The 22635-nt window shown below is 33.9% G+C and overlaps 1 long non-coding RNA gene across 3 annotated transcripts; it reads left to right on the forward strand.

The window, feature by feature from the left end:
* The first annotated feature begins 6672 nt into the window (after window positions 1-6672).
* Window positions 6673-16900, forward strand: LOC126763594 (uncharacterized). 3 transcript variants are annotated; one of them, XR_007667633.1, is made up of 2 exons: window positions 6673-6951; window positions 16566-16900. It is a non-coding gene; the product is annotated as an uncharacterized LOC126763594 (long non-coding RNA). The 3 variants fall into 3 exon arrangements; XR_007667634.1 differs by having other exon boundaries at window positions 6673-6897; XR_007667632.1 differs by having other exon boundaries at window positions 6673-6769.
* Window positions 16901-22635: the final 5735 nt, after the last annotated feature.

The following is a 22635-nucleotide window of genomic DNA, read 5'->3' on the forward strand; positions in this document are numbered from 1 at the left end:
GGTAATTAAGGTGAGTGGGTGATTGGCCTTCCGCATCTGGTATTGCCTTTATGAAGGCAGGAACGGCAAGGCAAGGAAATAACTCGAAATATTTCAGCGGTCAATTTTATAATATAAATTAGCCTCTTCTTGATACATAACAGCAAATTTGATATAATCAACAGCATAATATTTCATCAAACATTATCTTAGATTTTAATAAAAATCCTTATTATTTCCCAAACGAGCTTGTGAAAACCTTTCTAAGAAGGAATGAAGTCATCTATACATATTTCTTTTAAAGATATTCTTTCGTCTAAAATTGAAAAATACATTTGGTTAGTATTAACTTATACCGCTCACCTTTTAATTAACTTTGTATGGAGGTCTTTAGGCGGTTGCCAGGCAATGTTAAATGGCTACTCATTCACCATTTCCCCCCAAAAGATTAAGTAAACTTTTCCAAAGTTTGAAAGCAGAGAGCAGCCCGCTGCAGTCGTCACAGTTAACTCACATCATCAACAAAACTGGTCAAGAGCGATGTAAATACATTTTTTTATGATAAAATAAATACACGTGACCAGGTACTAACATTGGAGCAATACGATAATGCTATGCAGAATCGTTTAGGAACAGAAGTTAGGGACTAAAGCATAAAAATATTAAATAGTTAAAAAGAAACACGATGGTAATAAATATATCGTGTGCGTAAATTAACATGCAAATATTACTTGTACCCTGATTTTGTTATAGATTTTTTAGTATGAAAAGTCATTTGCCTAAAAATACAGCTCAGCTTTGAGTTCGTTCTCTAATCGTTGTTTAATAGTTGTTTTACCACCGTCAAGGTAGTCGATGAAAATTTACTGTGCTCAGTGTGATTTCCAAAAATACTGGTTAAAACTTGAATGACCATCTTTATGTTTTTGGGGCCTTGGAAAAGTCGAACGACTCTCACGGGGCAGCAACCACTATGTGTACAGCCGACTGGATTCAGTTGTGTAAATATTATTCATTCATTATGTCACGAATCAGGGCAGAAACTTTGTAAAAAGATTATTTTTCTTTCTCTTAAACTTCACTTTATTCCATTGTAAGCAAACATAATAGAAGCTTGCCACACCAGACTCATACACGTAATAGGTACGCTATGCAATGAAAATTATTAATATTTATTCAAATTATTTCGACACTTTTTTACTGTTTTATAAGTAACTAGCTGACCCCGCAAGCGTTGTCCTGCGTGAAATTATGCGTTTTGAAATGAAAAGAAAGTTGAATTTATATTGTGTTGAAAATCATTTAATTGCGATATTTCTACATTTTTTTCAATGTATCGCTGCTTGATAAACAACATTTTTTGGTTTCTGTTCTGATGCGTAAATGTACAGAGAAGATGGTTTTCCAACTCGTGAACATGCCACGTATTTCTGACCTTGTGAAAAACATAGCATTTCCCGATTTATGCCACACTCTTCTGGCGACTATCCTTGTGTCCTGTTGAGAGTCATCGCAAATGCAATTTTCCCTGAAAACTGAATACGTTTGAACCGAAATGGTTATCCCCTTGTATTTTATAATTGCGTCATAATCCGTCAGGTTCCATTACACAGTTTCGGCGCATGAAGATTGTGAAACATAATAACGACCGATCCTACTTTGAAACCAAGCCTCTCCAAAGAATTTAGAAATTAAACTGGATAATTCACGGCTTCGTTTTCATGGTCAGTACGATAGATCGATTTGTATGAGCGCAAACCTCCGGGAATTTAACTTTGAATCTTCCAGTTTAAGTCATTAACATCGGTATTTTAAGCAGCTAAAATTGCTCGTGCACTCAATTAATCACAGTTACGATAATTTGGCCAATGTTCGGATAAACATTCGTGATGAGTTCATCTTTCGTTGAAGTGAATTGACAATTAATTGATATCAAACCACTAGAAGTATCAACCGATATTTGCCCATTTCCTATTCTTAGCGAATACAATGTAAAATGTCATCGGCAACATCATTTTTTTTTTACGTATCCCGTAATTGACGCTAATTTGAAGGCTGATATGTCAAAATGATCTTCGCGAAAAGCATGCGAGCTTTAGTGGCATGTGAAGTAGCTATCAAATTGCCCATCGTTTGTTTCCAGTGATTATCATGTTGCAGCAATTGCAATTGCTGGCATGCTTCTCAAACAGTTGCACACACTTAACCATCACAATACGCAGTAAACCGCGAGACGCACAACAGTCGGAAACCTTTCATGAATTCCAAAAGTAAATATCCCAAAAATTGCTTTATTGCAGTTCACTTATCGACCGATTTGATACCTGTTAATCTGATCTCGTTCAAGGCCTATAATCGCCACGTTGCTTTCTTTGGTAACGTATTAGCCAACGTATTTGATCGATTTCAGCAAACTGCAATACTTAACATTGACATGAGTTTTGAATGTGAATTAGGCAACAGTGGCGAATATGGTACTATCCATATGTTGTCAACTTCGATATTCACGCCTCTAAATTGAATGCTAAATGTTTTGCTTTTGTCGTCTTGTGAGCGACGCCGATAGAGTGAATCATCCATCATCAGTTCACGTCGATAATGTTTCATGCATTTATTGTCAGACATACAAACCGAAGTGGGCTTGTGGTGTCCGCAAGATCCATGGACCATATTGGTTTTCATTAGTTGGTATTAAACTGGATCTTTCTCTGGATCAGGAATTTCCGCAGAAATGATTTCGTCAATTTGATCTGGTGTAAGCACCATCCACCATCCAAAAAAGAATGTTCGCGTGCAGCAAACCTCTTTTTGCAACTCAACAGAGTACATCCAGCATCTAACAGCACCATATACATATACCATAGGTTGCTTCAGGATAAAGTCCATCAAACATCGTAAGTGTTGTTTGAAAAGTCATGCTGTGACACCGTGACGATCGCTTTGCTGTTTGACCGCGATCCATAATTCCATACGTATGTCATCACAACCTGGGAGTACTCGTTCATGTGTCTTGGGCTGCCATATGTTGATGGCAAAAAGAACGCCGATCGATATTAGCGCGACCTCTTCGTGGCTTCCTAAAAAATTTCAATCTGTACTTGATCATTTTGTGTGAAACACACAAAAAGTTTTCACTGCATAATTTTCAATAATTTTTCTTTTGAATAGCCGAAATAAAAAAGCAAGCGACAGTAAATGAATGATTCAAATCAAAATAATGAAAAACAAAACAAACGAAAACTGAAAGAAATTTCTATGGAAAAATTACTTTTTTGAATAGTCCAATTTTCCGACTTTTCCTAATAAAAAGAATAAGGTATTTTTATTTCTAAAACTTTCCCGATCCACAACGAGCAACCTCTGAAAATTTCCTCAAGATTGGTGCAGCCGTTCTCTTAGCGTTACCAACAAACAAATATTCATTCGTTTGTATGGGAAAAACAAATGGGCTATTTTTAGGGGTTTTCCGGCAATTATTCCAATTTTCCTCGCCGCAAGAACCATCTTTGAACTTCAATGAACATTTAAAGAAAAGAATTGGCAAAATTGGTCGAGGAGTTGTTGAGTTATGCGCTTAGCAACACATTTTGCGATTCATTTTTATATACGTACATATGTATGTATAAGATGTATGAAAACAATTGCTGTTATATATCGTCACCTGAAATGCAAAATAACGTATCATCAAAAAATTCGAAATTGAATGTCTTATTGATTACGCTTCACTACTTCAAACTACATACATAATATTACATATATTGAACATGTTCTGGTTCTCCGATCAAATATAAACTAGTTTTAACCAATATTAAAATTTTGTTTCACTCATGTTCCATTTTATTTCGTGTTTCATTCATGCCACTGTAAATTTCCGAAAATGTTGTTACGTTATTTTGCATTTCAGGTGACGATATGTATATTAAACTTAAAATATCATACACACTCTCAACAATCAAATTGTCATAAATAATCTCCATCCAATTATCGTTGAACAAATATGATCGTCTTTATTATGAAGCAAGCAAGTATGACCTTTTATTCAAGAGCTATTTGATATAACTAACATTTGCAAACACCTACACAAGATGATCCAAATATCTCCCGATGGCCACCATTCTCAGACAAAACAATATATATGTATTATCCACCTCGACTTATTTTATCATATTAACAGTTCGGCTGCTAAATTTGGTAAAAATGTGGGTAGAATGGTGTTTTTTAAATTTCACGCTTTTATTGAGTTGATAATGGAAAGCGACTGGTCTCATCAGTGCCAGGAATTCAAATATAGATGTCATGAAAATACTCGAAAGAGATAATTTTCGAAAAATAAACACCAAAGAAATTTCTTTCGAACGATAATAAATATTTGCCATTTAATTTGAAGTTTCTGTGTTTTTTCTTTAAAAAAGTAGGGTACCTCGAAAAGGATCACCCTAAACCTTACTTTTATATTGAAAGCATGAAATCTCTCAAGCCACCACTTTAAAACGCCTGTTGATTAGGTTCGAATCGTTTACACGAATCATTCAGCAATTAAAGTGTTCACAGCTGACAGCGACCATTAAAAGCATGGAATCAAGGGAAACATCAAATATAATTGGAATTTCGCGTGGCTTGTCAAAAAGCACAGTTAAAAGGGAAACCTATTATGATGGACAGCCTTGAAAAATTTGTCACCGTTTGCACAAATTGAAGAGGTAAACAAGAAGTGCAACAATAAATGAATAACGGTCCCTTCACACACTGTGATCAAATCGTAAAAAGATGGCAATAAGTCCTAAAAATCGATATTTATTTTACGGCTTGCGAAGAGATAAATACAATAGAAATAATTGCAATTCGACAGAAAATTGCTTACATGAAAGTGCATTGTTCAATTTCTCATTTTTTTTATTAAATCAACCTGCATCTTATATTGGTCTCTATCTACTCTTAACAATTGGCGGAATCGGTGTTGTCAAAATATTATTGCGCCGAATGTCTGACTTAGGTATTGTGCTGTAAACTTCTCAACGACATTCCATAACAACAGATATTTGCTAGCCAATTCTCCATCCACTGCGTCATAATCACTTTCGATTTCTAGAAGAAAGTTGTTATTAACTGAAATTCCACTTAAAAAAATGTCTTACCTTCAATGTCCATAATTTCTTGAGGAACTTCATCAATTAAAGCGTCAGCTAATTTTTCCTAAAACTTTTTTGGGCATGTTTTCCAATTTATGCGAACATTTTGTTTAAAAATAATGTTTTTCTCACCGATCAGCTGTGGTTGCAAAGAAACCATAGAAAAAGACGTTCATTGTTGATGGTAAATATTGTCAATTGCGTAATTTTGCAAACTTAGATGCACAAGACTCTGAATTGCCCTATTGTTCTACAATAATGCGAAAACTACGTAGCGATAAAGCGCGCAACTGCTTGTGCCCGCCTCTTGATTCGACTATTCAAGCAATGAGATTAGTTGCTTCGTATAGAGTTTTAAATTCGATGTGATAAAATTGTGAATATTTTGAAGTGTAATGGCTTGATTGGAATCATTCGAGATGAAGGATAATCCTGGAAGTATGTACACTGTTTGCAAGCGCTAACATTAATTGCAAGAGCTCTTTTGATGTTCAAAATTGCAATATAAATATTGCTACTTTTTAATATAACAGAAGAATAATTTCAATCATAATAAGGAGTTACAAAAAACCTCCGCTTGAATCCAATTTATACCAAAATATATTTGCGAATGTGTAGTTACATATGTATGTATATGTATATGTTACAATTAAATTCCGACATTTTCCAAAGGCTGATCTAATTTCATTTTTGTCACAACGCGTCAAACAATGCTGATAAAAAATAACATAACAGCTTTACACGATTCACTCGTGATCTGTCGAAAACAGGCTTTTGAAAAAATTACTACTACTTGGATCACCCGTTATTAGATAAGTGAGAGCTAAATGAAGTATTGATCCCATTTTCGACACTCATATGTATATAACATTGTCAGGGAAAGATTATCCCTGAATTTCTCACACATTGACCGAAATTTGTTGTAAAAGGTCAACTATAAGTACTGGGGTCATAATATTCAGTACATAGTGGCGTTTTTCTTATTTGGAAAGTTTTTTTTGCGATATGGTAGCACACTCTACAGACATTATTCATGCAAAGTTTTGTCGCGTTATGTGAATTGTACCGACAGAGACTCACCCGAATTTCGACTCGTATATGCATATGTATGTAATTATAACCTCCTAAATCTTTATCGCTTTAGTTGGGTGAAACTATTATACTCTGTAGCCACATATTGCAAGAGTATTATGAAACTATGTACATATATACGTAGAGATAGAGTAACATTTTAGAGGTATTAAACTCTAAGTTTGTATTTTTAACTTGATTTTTCTGTTTTGTAGTAAGAAGGCACTGGCATTACTATTTCCACGAATTCACGTTTTCTTTTGGATGTTAAAATCATCGTGGGAAACTTAACATAGCCTGTTCAGGGTATAAAAACAAGCGTGGAGAAACAATGCATGGAGTTGCGTGCTGAATTTACATTTTCTCTGTTAACTACAAGAGTAAGAGAGTTCCTAGAGAGAACTTCAATGCAATATACTGTTATAATAAATTTCGTGAGTCCTGTTGCTCGTGCAAGTTTGTCTTTTCACGAAACATTTCACTCTCGACAGTTGTGGTGAAAAGAACATTGCGCGCGTAGAATAAGAAAAACTTATTATAAAGATAATAACGGAAAACACAAACAAGGAGATGTGACCTAGTGTTTGAATGTGAGCATGTATATGCTAAGGAGTGTTGTATTAATTTTGTGGGTATATGCATGATACAATGGAATGCCAAAAGATGATCTACAGATGTATGTATGTGGTATACACAAACCTGCCGTCGAGTGTCTAGTGTGAATGAATAGTTTCTCTTTTGCATCTAATAAGGTGTTAATTTAATTGTTAAAGTAAGAAAATATTGCTAAAATACGAGAACATGGCATGCAGATCTTTTGTAAAGGAAATAAAAAATATTTTACTAACTGGTTGAACGTCAAAAATATATTTGATACATACATATAAAACAGACGAACAGTTATTGTTGAATACATATAATGAATTCCTAACCACAAACTGGACGAAAAGTCTTTTCAATAGGACAATTTGCATTTCTGATTGGAGTTTTGAAGTGATTGCTGCAACTTTCTTGGGTTGTTTCCCAAGTGATTTTTTTCCACAAAAAATAAAAATAAATTAAAGCAAGAGGAGATGCCAAAGTTGAGTTATGAATATTTATGACTTGCAAGAACTTAATTTTAAATGCTCAGTGAGGCTCAGACTGTGTTTGCAAATACATACTAGTTTTGATTACCTCAACTGATTTTAAAATTTCTGTCACTTTAACACTTCGCTATTGTAACTATTGAAATATAAATTATATTTTTGAAATTCGAAAATATTGAAATATAAATACTGACTAAATAAAAAACGTCTTGTAATATCATGTAGGCTATGTTTCAATTGGCTTAAGAGCTGCTGGTGAATTTTATGAAAATCGTTTAGTAGTGACCTCTAAGGGCTTTACAATAAAAATCACAAGCGGTACTAAAAAAAATATTTACTAAAGTTATTATATCCTAAACAAGGTATATTAAGTTTGCCACGAAGATTGTAACACCCAGAAGGAAACGTCGGAGACCCTTTAAATTAAGTGGCGGGCTGAGTTGATGTGACCATGTCACGTTCGACGTCTGTATATTCGCGCACTAGTAACTCCTCAGTTTTAATAAATTGGTTTAATTCCTTCTTCATATTAATAAGTTATTTTCTGTGTACATATTTATGTCATTATATTACTATTAGCTTTGCTCTAAAGTTCTCCCAAAAATTTTCACAAATTTATGAAAGTCTTATTTGGAAAATTTTTTTAAAATTCTGAAACGCCCACTCGAGTAACCGCCAAGTCAATGCTTTGGCGCACATAACAGCAGACATGAGTACTTTTGTAGCATTTAGTTGACTATTCATGTTCATTGTTCGCATTTCGAAAAGACCTATTAATTAGAAAAAAAAGGCTCGGTAAGAGCAGCAAAAGCGAGATATAATATTAAAATGTGGTTTGGAATGTGTTTGCAATAATTACAAACATATGTATATACATGTATATTTAAAGTTTAAAGTGTGGCAAGTTGAAAGTATATTTAAGCAAACACATATGAGTTCACATACGTAATCGCTACATCACAAAAACATCACTTTTCAAACCGGGGAAATATAAATAATTGCTTTGCTTATGTTCCACGCTTGAATTAATCATCACACGATTTAAATGTCAATGTACCGCATTTTTGTGTACTCTGGGTATATACTGTATGAAGCAGTATTCTACATATGCCAGTTATAACTGGAACAACAAGGCTCTGCTGTTGACGTGCAGCATTAGGTTAGAATACGGTGTATAATTCACTCCTGCAGAGGTCTCTGCTTTCAAACAAAATATGAGTACATACATATGTAAGTATGTATGTATATGAAGGCATTAGCATAATTTGTTTATCCTCCGCAAGCCAATTAATATTTTTATAATTTACTTAAGCGTTGGTGTTTGTGATACTGGCTCTTTTCATGCCGGTATGTTAAACAAAGCACGGCACTTCTTAAAAGTTTATATAAGACACCCTAACTTCCATATGGACATATAAGTATTTGGGTAAAAATTTAATGGACTCCTAATTTGCAACGACTTTTTCTTTCCATTACTGCAGAATAGATATATTTGCTGTCATTCATAAAACTGGGTGTGTTATACGTAAATTTATATAGTATCTTTGTTAAATCTTACTCTACTCTCACTCCTGTAACCTTTCATGTTAGATTTTTGGATTAGAAAATTTTCTGCATCGTGCTGAAGGTCCGATTTCGACATACGAGTATTTGTCCACTTTTTGTAGTTGTTACAAATACCAGCTGAACCGGTATGAAGTGAGCGTTAACGGGGCATCTCGACAGGATAAAATCTATGTCTTACTAGTTGTCAAATCTATTGCTATTGCCATTGCCAAATCTGTATGTGGGCATTTGTTATCATAACATAATCATTTGCGCAAAGGTGTAGGGGAAGTAGGTTCGAGCTGATGTAGCGCATGCTTTGAGATCTTGAAAAATTTATTTTATCATTTGCGAAATGCCGTCGGATAGGTAGCTGATGTAGCGCAAGTTTTGAGCTCCTGAACTCCTTAAATTTTTTATGTGGAAAACAAAAAAAGGATAAAGATCCTTTTTTTTACAAATGCATTTCTGGGAAAAATAAGAATTCATATTTTTGGACTACTATATAATAATTGTGGCATAAATTTTATATACCAATTAAAATAATAAATTTAAAATGAGCAATGATATTTTGATTTTTGCTAGTATAAGTTTGTTAAATTTAAGATTTCGCTTATTCCCAACCCAATTTGCATAATTTTTCTGTAAATTAACAATATTAAACTAAATATTAATTTTTTGAAAATATGTTGCATCTTCTTTCATAGAAATGAAAACTGCGCTGTCAAACTGCTGAAGTGACATCTTATAGCTTACGATATATGGCATACTAATTACTTTGCCATATATTGTAAACTATAAGCAATGTGGAGTCTCCACAGGCAATAGGCACGGCAATACAGTTAGTAAGACATATATTTTATCCTGTCGAGATGCCCCGTAAGATACAAACGTGTTTTTAGTGAAGATTTGTGGTGAACCAGCCGTAATTTGTTTTCATGTTTGGTTGGCATAACATTTGCCACGCTTGTGAAATCTTGCTTCAAAGACACGAAAAAAATCAGTTTTACATCAACTTGTCACTGGCGATGAAAAATAAATTTATTTTATGAATCCTGAACGGAGAAAATCATGGGTTAATCCGTAAAATCATCAATGGGTCACGCATTGACTGAGCAGCACTTCGATTCCTACACAAAAGTCGAAAATGGGTGTATATTTGGTTTGTTTAAAAAAAAAGACGAACAGTTCTATTGGCATGGCATCCACATATCCAGAGATTCAGTCAAAATATGTAAAAAGCAATGGCCAATTCAAAATTCAATAAAAACTTATTTTGTACCTGTACCTGGAATAGCTACAGTCGACCGCCATCATAATTACATTATTTATAATAACAAATTTAAATTATATGCATACATACGCTCGTTTAAAAAGGTGCAGTTTTCTGTCAACGGCAAACATAATTAGCTTTTGATGTATTCTTATTTTACTATGCTATACGAGCTAATATAATTATCTTAGTATATCATTACAGCCTACGGGATCGGTTTACATATTACAAGATAAGAGTACATACAACAACGGAGAGAAAGAGTTCAGTTTAAAGAAAGTCTTGAAAGGAAAAATTCTATTTTAGCAAATGAGCAAAAACAAATTCCCTATATTGTCAAAAATGTGCTCAATAATGAACAAAATGCCTAAATAAAATTACTCAATCCATATATAAGAAATAAATTCGCAAAAAATGCTGTTTTTTACTTTAAAAACCTTACCTCCCTAAATGTTCATACAATTTAATTACTTTAATTTAAAGTTCCCTCAACGTTCTAAACATTTAAGAAAAATTTAAGTAAAACATTTTTTTTTACAAAATACACTTCTTCACTCAATGCACTTGTTAAAAATTAACTTAATCCTAATACTAATGTCTAGTATATTTCCGTTAACTGATTTTCGTTGCGAAAAAATATTGTTTCACACACACACAACACAAACACAAATATATCAAGAAACATGCTCTTGCGATCTTCTTGAATTGCCATCCTTGGCGTATACGTAATATTTTATTAAATCAACAAGAACCTTGCCCAAGAAGATCACTTAAATTACAGGTTTGTACCATATTGCACGCTTTTAACTACAAATCCTTTTATTTTAAGATTGCATTTCATAGCTCGAGTTTTACATCAACACTACTCACCTTTTAAGAAATATCAACCTGAAAACTTAAACGCAAACTTAATTTATTCAATAAAATTTCGCTAATATTTAAAAGAAATAACTTTACGTTTATAAAAGACCACAATGGATGTAATTTACTTATTGAATCAGTTACTTACCGATTTCTATTACTACCGAAGTACATTTTACGTCGGAAAGATAATAACAAACGCCCGTTGACGGTCATATTAGAGTAATTAGGCAAATATACTCACTTTATGACCGCTTTATTTCGGTGATTGCGTTATTGTCATTTTAGCCAATTCGCGGAACCTATTAACTTTCACCTTATTAGTTGAAGCTTTTCATTTCTATTCTCCTGTTTGCTATGATATTACAAATTAGGTTAGTTCACAATTTTAACGAGTTAAAAGACACTGGAACCTAGCTAAATGCCTTCGAAATAGTCGCTCGTAATCTGTAGACAACAATATAAGTTGAAGGAATGAGAAAATTTTCTTTATTCAATAATTTAACATGAGCTGCTACTACTTGAACAAAATTAACTTTCTGAAACTGCACGTAAAGCAACTAAACCTGTGCTTGCCTCTATTTGAGTAAACGTATTATGTAAATAATTGTACCACTGAAGACTGGCGAGGTCCGGATCCATTTGATCTAGATCATATTAATGTATTGAGAAAGCATTAGCTTCGGCTGCACCGAAGCTTTAATAACCTTAAGAGGGGAATTTCTTATAGTATATAGATAGGGTAAAAAAAAATGTTTGTCATAGTTTATATGACAGCTATCTGTTATATTAGTTCCCTTTAAACAATTTTTTTGGAGAAATTACCGTTGGCTTAAACAAATTTCAGAAAGATATCTCGTCAAATAAAAAATGTTGCGTGATGATCCAAGACTTTTATTTGATTGTTCAGTTATATGCTATAGTGTTTTGGTATCAGTGATTCCGCTTAGCTGTTTTTTGGAGACGACAACGTGTGCAAATTTTCTGACCAAATTTTCAAAAAATTGATATTAGCACACTTACCACACAGACTGACAGACGAACACACAGACGGGCATGGCTAAATTGATTCAGCTCATCATGACAATCATTTCTATATGTATTTTAAAGGGTCGCCAATGATTTCTTCTGGTCGTAACTAACTTCGTGACAAACTTAATATACACTGTTTAGGGTATATAAACGGATATAAATCTTTAAAAAGGACGAAAAGGGTAAAAATGGAGATAAAGTTTTACAAATTTAGCACTTTATATGCGATGAAAGAGAGTTTAAATGCAAGAACTCTGATTTGTACGAACTGTTTGTTGACTTTGTGATTGTTTATTGGATTATAAAATATTTGTATTGGTTTTCTAACCAAAATAATTTCAAATTACAGTGCGAGGTCGATATTTAAAACGGGGTTTTGCGTGTATGTAAAGCTTAGTGTGCGATGCATTATATACAAATTTACTATAAAAAGTTGTTAGTTAGTTGAATATAAATTGCGCTCAATTGCCAATGACGTAGTACATATATACAAATTACAATTATTACATTTGCACTTCTTCTGTCACATATGTTATGAATATGCAAAGCATGAAATTGAGTACTGTGAGAGGCTTAAGGCAACGAGAAAATAGTTGTGATGAAATAATACATTATATAAAAGATAGATATATAGAATATATATAAGTATATATAGGGTTGATTTACAGGAACCCAAAAAATAAGCTGGAAAACGAATCACTCTGAAGAACTTTGTCTATGGGTCTAAAACCGATTTCGAGGCAGTGAATTTTAAGGCGACGTTTATCTCTTAGGGATAATAAAATTTTTTTATCAGTTTCTGAGATATCCGAATGAAATTTAATATACAACTGGATTTCTATAATCTATTGATCATTTGTCGGAATCGGTCAGATCGAACAACTAGAACATGTATTTTGCTTTTAATTAAAAAACTAAGAGCTTGTAATTTTGTAGAATATGTATATGTACGTATATTGGCACGTATTTTAAAATGACAATGAAAATAAAACAAATCGGACAACTATAACATATGTTAGATGAAGAAATTAAAGTAATGCCAATGAATTATCCATACACCTCACGTACTTCCTCAATCTACCCGCAGGCAATATGTAAATCCACCACAGACTAGTTGATGCAACTGGTAGTCAAATGCTTACACAAGCAGCTGTTCTTTTGTTTGAGTAATTTATCACTTCAGCTCCCATTTTTTCACTTTCGCTTTGGCTTTGCGAAATCATTTCCGTCACGTGTCGCTGCTATTTCTGTTCACAGTTGGCCATTTTGTCGCACCTAGCACTGTGACAGGGAAAATACAAATTACATTTATTCGCCACTCTTAAAGCGGAGTATTTAGCTTGCCTTATGCCTATACAAGTTATAACTTAATATATGAATATATTTTAGAAATAGTACGCGTATGACTTGATACTCTGTGAAGGCTGGTATTGCAATTGAGCGAAATCGGGCCATTGCGAAGCCCAAGAATTGCCGTTGAGGGAAAAATTTTCAAATGTTATAATTAGACCATAAAGTAAGAAAAAACGGTATTGATCCCCAATTTTAATAACATAATGATATCCGGTACTCTAATAGATCATCTCAATATCAATGTTCGCTCTTTTGGTGGAGTTTGGAGCCAGTGTATGTAACAATAAAACTAAATGAGGCTATGTATAATATGTATGATGGGTATAATTTTAATTCATTCAGTACACCTATTGAGTCGGTTAAAAATTCACATCGTCTATGTAGGTAAGATCAGATAAAGGGCATAAGAATAAAGGCGAATCTAATAAGCATATTATATCTAAATACTGCAATACTGAAATTACAGAAATTTTAGTTTCATTCATTAAGTTAGTGGCTAGAAATTTTAATATGTGTCCATCAAAAGCTTACACTCTATTGAAGCTGCCTTTATTTGGTTTTTGTCGATTAATGGTTTCAAGTTTTGAAGACTAAATTAACTAATTAATAAGTTAGCGAATTAATAACATTTCTGAAAAAATTACATATATAATTCTGTGCATTTTTAGTTAAATTTAAGTCGAAACTTTATATCCGTGCATTACTCTCACGTAGTCAAAAGTTATTACAGTAAACTATGCTAACGTTATTAAATAATTACAAGTTCTAAATTAAATAGGACAAAAAAGTAGAAATGTGATTAAAACACAGAGCAAATAATTACGTGGGTTTGTCTATGTTAATGCAGTTTATTTAGATACAAAAAATATCATTATGCAAACGTTCGCCTGTTTTTGTTGCATTTATGTTCAAATATATATGTATGTCATTAAATAATAAATAAGTGTTTACGAAGGAACCAGCATAACAATTATTGTGTACAAAAGGAGCATATAGAAATAATTTTCATAATTAAAAAAATTAGTTAAAATTACATTTAGTAATACTCGTATATAGACTATAGAGACCTGCACTTGACCACCGTAGTGTAGTTTGCATATTACCTTTAGCTATACTCGTATAAGCATGAGTATCGATGCGCTCCTCCTGCAAGGAAATTTGGATGCAGATTGCCACGCGCTCTAGAAGCAGATGCTCTGTTGCGAGGTCTATCATCTGTTTGAAGCTCTTGATATTTTACCCCACCGGTAGCAAGTATTTCGTGATCTCTTTCTCTCTTTCTGCACTTACTTATTACCAAAACAATTTCCTTATGCGTACGTGACTGGGAGTGGCTGCTGCAAGCAAGCTTATCAGCCATTTCATTCCTAATTATACCTTTGTGTCGTAGCGCCCAATTTAAGTGGACTCGGTTAAAGCTATATAAGTGGTTAAGACGTTCTACAATTGTAACAATTGACTTAATTTGATAGAACGTTGAGTGCCACTTGACTATCGCTGAATATCAAAACGCTCATTCTGGTAGTTTGTTGGTTGACCATATCACACTTATTATATCTATTGCAAAAACTTCTGTGTGAAAAATTCTCGGAAAACTGACCATGGGCACTGAGACCTTGGTGCCTGCAATGCCTAAATCAATGCCTCTGTGATTTTCGATCCCTCTGTGTACTAGTGAATAGTATTTTCTCTGAGTAATAAGTAAAGTATGTAGTCGGTTCATCTTATTTTACAAATCTGGATGATTCAAAATTTCGTAGGAAAATTTTTCCTTTTGGTAATGCTGTCCATTGGGAAGAGGGCTAGTGGGATTTGCTTAACAAATGCCGTTAGGTGCAGAGTGATTTCTTTAGAAGTTTGATCGATCACAATGTAGAGCGGTGAGAGTTCTATAACAACTCCTAGCGATACTGTCAGGCACGTATACATTGCGCCAATGGCATATACACGTCATACTCTGAATTTCGAACTTAATTCACTATTTATTATATTTTCCATAACTTTAAGCAAGAAGGGTCAGATACTAATTAGCTTAACTGAATTTGCCATCCTACCCGACTCGAAAATTTTCGGCAGCTATCTCTCATCAGTCCAAAAATATGGGATACTAGTAAGTCCCCTCCCTGTTGAAGAAATGCATAGGAAATACCATCCATTCCAGGCGCATTGTGTTTATTGAAAGTATCCCGCGCGCATCGGATTAAGTTAGTAGTGAATCAGTTTTTTGCAACAACCCAATTCGAGTGGGTTACCATATGCGTAGCCACTGGTGGAGTATGGTCGAGAAAGTATCCCAGTTAGTATTCCTAGGGATAGAGAATTTACAGTGCAAGCCTAATGATCTTGTAATCTGATAAATAGGGCATTCTTGATACCATCCACTGTGAGATCAGTTCTTTCACAAGTTCGTTACTTAGGGTAATTCGAAGATCCTTCTTTCTCGTGGTCATTACGAAATATGAGGTATACCATATCGTTTTCTACACTTAGTTTGCTACTCAAAAGAAACCCGAAAGGAGACTGCATTATAATTAGTGTTGCCCTATTCCGTATGGTGGTCATGATTCCCTTCCAGCAGTGTGATACTTATCCTCCAAGACCAGTAGAATCATAATTAACTGTGCACATTTTCAAAATGACAGAAATAAATAACAATTTCATAAACAAGCATATGTATATGATTCTTAACTTTATCATGTCATCAACGATAACAAGACCACTTTTAAAAGATAGGCCTCTAAATTTATAGCCTTGCCAATAAATTAGGGAAATGCCCACGCCAAGTATATAAAATCATAATATAGTGATGACAAGCGGCATAGAGTAAATGTTGCACAAAATAAGCCTTTTAAAACAATGAAATCGCTTCAAGCAATGGGAATAGTAAAATATTTTGGTACTAGCTAAATATAGAGCATCCCTAATCAAAACTAATTATTTGACGGCAGATATTAGAAGAATTTAAAGTTACAAATGCACTTCAATAGGCCTTGGCTTGTACTGTAATTATCAATTTCAAAGATTACGGAACAAACGCGAAAATGGCTTATTTCAAATCTAAAATTTGTATATGTAGACCTACTTCACAACTATTCATGATAATTATTAAATCCTCTATTCCAACCAAAATGTTGAAATGTCGTATATCAACTAAATTATTATCATTTCATTTCATATTATATACACACATAGCCTTTCTACTTAAAGTATATGAATAAATTGTATTTTTTTCAGACAACTTCAGTTTCAACAGGTGACTAAATACGTGACCGGTAATTTATGATTTTGTCTGCATTCGAAGATCCACTGCTATAGGACTTGAGAAGTTTCGGAGTTGTAAAAGTGCGTCGTCAGTAAAGCACTATTTTGGAAAACCTGAACCTGTCAATGGACATACATACTATATTTGAAGATTTTATTCAACAAAAATATTGTTCTCTGAAGTAAATAAAAAGTAAATAAGAAATGGGTGCAATTCTATATTCTTCAGCTTAGTTATGATATAATTTTCTGAAAAATGAAGGAAATAAACAAGGAAGTGAATAAATATTGATTGTAGTGGTATAGTTTATGCATTTATTGCTGAAACATTTTGATCCAACGAAGTAACAGTGAGGGTTTGATTAAATATTAAAAGATCTATTATAGTACAAACCTTAGCTCCTAAGTTATAAATTTTTAGATAGACCAAGCGTTGGGCATCTCTCCGACGTTGGTGGCGAATTTTGCGAAAAGATTTGGTTGGGTGTGGCTTATAAGCCGGCAGCGTCATTCAGCCGTACTTGCTCCGTGATGATCGAGACCGGCACGTTACAGTAAGTATGAATCGCTACCGCCAATGATAACCAAATATTTTTGGCCCGAATTAAATGACATGGACTTGGACAATAAGTGGTTCCAACAAGATGGCGCCACAAGCCACACAGCGAATGTCATGATTTATTGAAAACCAAGTTTGGTGAACGTGTTATCTCACTCTATTTCCTGTAGGGCTGCGTCCAGTCTATGGTCTATGCCAACAAATCAGCGACAATTGGTGATCTTCGTACGAATATCGAATGTAAATTTGCAGCAATAACGTCCAATTTATGCTTGACAACCGTTGATAATTGGATTCAGCGTTCTGCAAGTGTGCCTGTGGTGGTCATGCAAGAGAAACCGAGTTCCATACATAATGGCATCGAATGTACCAAGAACAAAAAATTTCATTGATAATTCGTAACAGTGACATGCTTTTATTAGCACACATACTCGTGTGCGAATACTATAAGGAATAACTAAAGATGTATTACTTCACTTAACTTTCAGCGTGATGGTTATCTTTAAATGGCTAGTATGAAAAGGTATATGAATAACTTGAAGGAATTAATATAATAAATATGTGTATACAATATACATACTTCCCATAATCACATAACGACAATTTCGCATTTCTGGTTGATTCTAATCGCGGGCGTCAATTAAATTCCTTTCTGTTGAGATGCACGTCTTCGTATTTACATGTTTATAAGTGTGTGTTTTGATAAAGTGTTTGTAGTACTCGTAAGGATTAACAGATAATGTATCAACTACTTGAGTGGATTTACTTCATTAACGGATTCCGAATATATTTGTACACAAGCTTCAGTCTTATGTTCATGTTTATATTCATTTATTTAGCAATCAGGGATTTAATAAGAAGAAATTACATAGCAATCACATTTGCATAATTGAAGCCATTTATACTTGAGTAAATGCTTTACTGCTTCTCTTTCGTCATTTATTTACGTTAGTTAAAGAAAGAGCAGGTTTGGTCCCGGCAATGGTAATTAACATGGGAGAAATAGAAATGGCAGAGGCTTTTTATGAATTCTAGTTTCTTGCGAATGGCACACAGCCTTAATCCATTATACACACATGTAATGGAAATTTAACTATGGAAGTTTCACAACTGAAATCAATGTAATTATATTCAAAAACTAAGGAAAGGCTAACGCAATCGAACTTTTTTCACTCTCTCTTCTCTATATTTTCAAAGTCAAAAGTCCGTTACATATCTTCAAATGTTGTCTCTACATTAACAAATGGAAATATTAATATACCGAACTTATTATATCCTCACAATTTTCAGCGAACATGTAATATTATATTTTCAGGTGTTGGAAAAGCTGTTAAGGATTATTAGGTATATGTGGGCTTGGAAAGTATTGAACGCACGCTATTCATGCACGATAATCAATCATAGGTACTGAGTTCTAAACTTTCGTGGTCCGATTTAAACTAATTGTATACTTGAGAGGACACAATTCAGACGTAATTTTTTTTTATTTTATTCTGAGATCAGCACTGGTGCTTGAATTATATACTGTGAAATTGTGTTATCTGGAAAGCTAGGCGTAGTTGCAGTTTGATTGCACCCATTTTCACAATATGACATAAGAGGAAAACTATAAACAAAACTTGTTTCAAATTGCTAGAGTGGTTAAAGAGATATAGGATTTCACTTAAAAATGAGCGACGCCACGCCCTTTGCTCACATTTGTTAGCAGATCCTATGAAACCAGCAAGTTGAACCATGGCTGTGTAATTTAATGCACATATATACCATTATTTGATTAGCATATAAACTTTCTATCGCAATCCAAACGGTAATTGCAAAATATTTCTAACTTCCAAAGTCACTGATCAACAAGCTAAGGCTAGGCATTTTAATTTATGCATCAGTACTTTTTGTTATAAAAGCGATAATAAACAGACTTGCTAATAAATAAAAAATTCAAACTTTGGGTTGTTTTCATTAGAATATTATTTTCACTGCTAATGGAGCGATATGTTTTGGAAGTGTGGTAAGTTTTTTCGGAATGGTGGATTAAAAATGCACCAGATTGTTTTCCTGTGTCTCACACCTTTTCGGAAAGCATTATTAATGCCAATGAATTCAACGTTGACATTTATCGAACTTTTAGTCTTTTGAAAAAAATTAAATTGACTAAGAACCTAACATACAAATGATAAATTCGATTATTGTAATTAACAACGTTGCTCATACGCACTGCCTATTAATAGCGACTCGTAATAATCCTAATCATTTAGTTGATCAATTATTATGATAACTTATAAGGATTTCATCTTAAATGAATAATACAAGATAAATTATTGATAAGCACAAAATCGCTTTTCAAACATAGCCACAAAACTAAATATCTTGTGACAACAAGGTTCAGTGGAAGCAACTGCTTCGTATTAAAGAAAGAAAAAGTATAGTAAGCCATACAAAATCACTTTTTATTTTTTATATTTTGTTATGACAGCAAAAAGTTAATGGGAGGCTTAGTTCGTTACAAACTCATCACTACCTAAGTACGTCTGAAGGGGATGTTTTCAACAAGGAGTCACAAATAACAGCTTGCTGCGACATAAGCTAAAGTCAAAATTGCTCTTTGTGTGTGTTTCTATTTGGTTCATCTATTTTGTTGGGCAATGAAAATCGAGATAATTAAAAAATGCCTTACATTATTTGTTATTAAATTTTTTTTGAAATCGATGTCAACCTGATCAAGTTCATCTATTATATACATGTGTGCCCCTGAACAGCCATAGAAGTGCGGGTAATGATCACAGCAAATGTCATTCTTTCAACGAATATGTTGAAAAAATACAATATGTATATATTTTCAGACTTATTTTCTTCACAGCTTTATTAAACTTGAAAAGTTTTTATTTTCCAACTTTCTGTAATTACTCCAACTGATGTGAGGGTACAGAGCCAACTCACGTAACGCTTATGGAAAAGGCCGCACACGCTTTTACCAAATGATAAACATTGACAGTTGACATATTAAGTTGTGAGTTTAAGACAACTGCCAAGGTAAGTCTTAGTAAAGACCAGTGAAAACAGAATCGACAGCACGAAAAGGAGCTGCCTTTATGCCGCGATGTTTGGATTTGATATCCCCGCAAAACTAAAACGGCTCTGTAAACTGACGTTGAGCAACACCAAAAGCTCCGTCAGGATCGGGAAGGACCTCTCCGAGCCTTTCGATACCAAACGAGGTTTCAGACAAGGCGACTCCCTATCGTGCGCCTTCTTCAACCTGCTTTTTAAGAAAATAATTCGAGCTGCAGAACTAAACAGAGAAGGTACTATCTTCTATAAGAGTGTACAGCTGCTGGCGTATGCCGATGATATTGATATCATTGGCCTCAACACTCGCGCCGTTAGTTCTGCTTTCTTCAGAATGGATAAGGCAGTGAAGCAAATGGGTCTGATGGTGGACGAGGGCAAAGACGAAATATCTCCTGTCATCAAACAAACAGTCGTCGCACTCGCGACTAGGCTCCCACGTCACTGTTGACAGTCATAACTTTGAAGTTCTAGATAACTTCGTCTATCTTGGAACCAGCATTAACACCAACAACAACGTCAGCCTCGAAATTCAACGCAGAATATATCTTGCCAACAGGTGCTACTTCGGACTAAGTAGACAATTGTGTGTTGGTCACAGCGAATATCGCGTTCAATGGAACGATGAGCTATATGAGATATACGACGACATAGACATATTTCAGCGAATTATTAGACAGCGGCTACGCTGGGTCATGTCGTTCAAATGGATGAAAATACTCCAGCACTGAAAGTATTCGACGCAGTGCTCGCCGGGAAAAGCAGAGGAAGAAGAAAACCTCCACTCAGTTGGAATGTCCAAGTGGAGAAGGACCTGGCTTCGCTTAGAATCTCCAATTGGCGCCACATTGTGGAAAGAAGAAACGATTGGCGCGTTGTTGTTAACTCGGCTATAACTGCGTAAGCGGTGTCTGCGCCAGTAAAGAAGAATAAATATTGTTATACGATTTTATTTGAAATTTTCTCCGAAAACATTTTTCGCTTTTTATGTGGTTTTGAAGAAAGCATTGCTATTTTTGTTAGCAGATGATGCTTACATATGTCGTGTATGTCCTTAACATTTACACGCATGTTACCACTTTTATTGAAATCACTCCCAGCGCTTGGCATTTGTGTTGAGTTCCATTTCCTTCATTACAATATTTCGTAGGCACCTGTCGATATGTCGTGGCAATAACATTTGCTAATACTATTTCAACATTTACATCTCTTCCAAACCTATTCGAATGATTTTGGTGGATATTTTGTGTATGCAACGCGTTCTTGCTCGAGTCGTTCCGATTAAACTGAATTATTTTTTTCAAAAAAAGTGCCGTAAACAAGTCATAAGATAAAACAAACTCTTTTTTCACTTAAGCATGAGATCACATCAGTTTTGAGCATTAAGGGCTTAACGCAGTTTACCTATGTAGCATGAAAATTCACTTGACGCGTGCTTAAATACATACACGTACTTAATATCGAATATCTTGTATCATAATTATTTTATTAAATATTTACCATTTGAAACCGTAGATGTCAAAGTACCAAAATTTACCCTTATCTCCATGAGGACAGTTTGTTGTAGGTGTTTGTGTTCTGTCTACAGCTCTATCATATATATATGACTGGCCTATTACTTTTCTGCCTGAATGCAAATTGCAAATATCAACATCATAAGTCATAAGTCTACAGGTCAAGATAAGCAAATACATCTATTCATAAGTAGGTAATTTTGACGTTACTAAGTAAGTAAATACGTACATAAATATGTATAGTATATCTGCGTTGAAATCGTATAATAGCAATGCGAAACGGACTGGCAAATAAAGAAATTTTATGAATAATAATGGTGATTCGAAGTTCTAGTACTACAGCAACAGGTAATATATAATGAGGGTTTTCACAAGTATCATAAAGTTACAAGTAAATGTGTAAACTCATTTTTGTATGAAATTTTCTGTAAAAAATTTCTTAACCTTCATTTGTTTTTACAATCGATAGTACCGATACATTTCTAAAATCTTGATTTTTTGCTTTACGACGGGTTGTAGAGTACCCCAAATATATTTCAACAATAACAATTTGTTCTTTGATTTGGGAGTTTTGGATTTCTCATAAAAACATTAATTTTTTGTTAAGAGGGTGATTTATATTGGAAGTCATCTAAACGGATTTGAAGCCATCGGCCCTTCTGGAAGCATTATAAGATATAAAATCAATATTTATTAGCCTCAATGAATTAAATTTGATGACCTAGATATGTTGCTCATACGCACTGACAACTTCTATCACCAGATTATCAACTGGAGTAGTCAGTGTAAGATGTTAGTTTACTATTATTATAGTATTTTATTATTTTTCTCGTATATGTGACAATTACTGATAAACTGCTAAATAACACTAGACATTAAAGAGCTTTTAATACAAACCACACATAGC

Source organism: Bactrocera neohumeralis, chromosome 6 (assembly GCF_024586455.1).
Source record: "Bactrocera neohumeralis isolate Rockhampton chromosome 6, APGP_CSIRO_Bneo_wtdbg2-racon-allhic-juicebox.fasta_v2, whole genome shotgun sequence".
NCBI lineage: Eukaryota > Metazoa > Arthropoda > Insecta > Diptera > Tephritidae > Bactrocera > Bactrocera neohumeralis.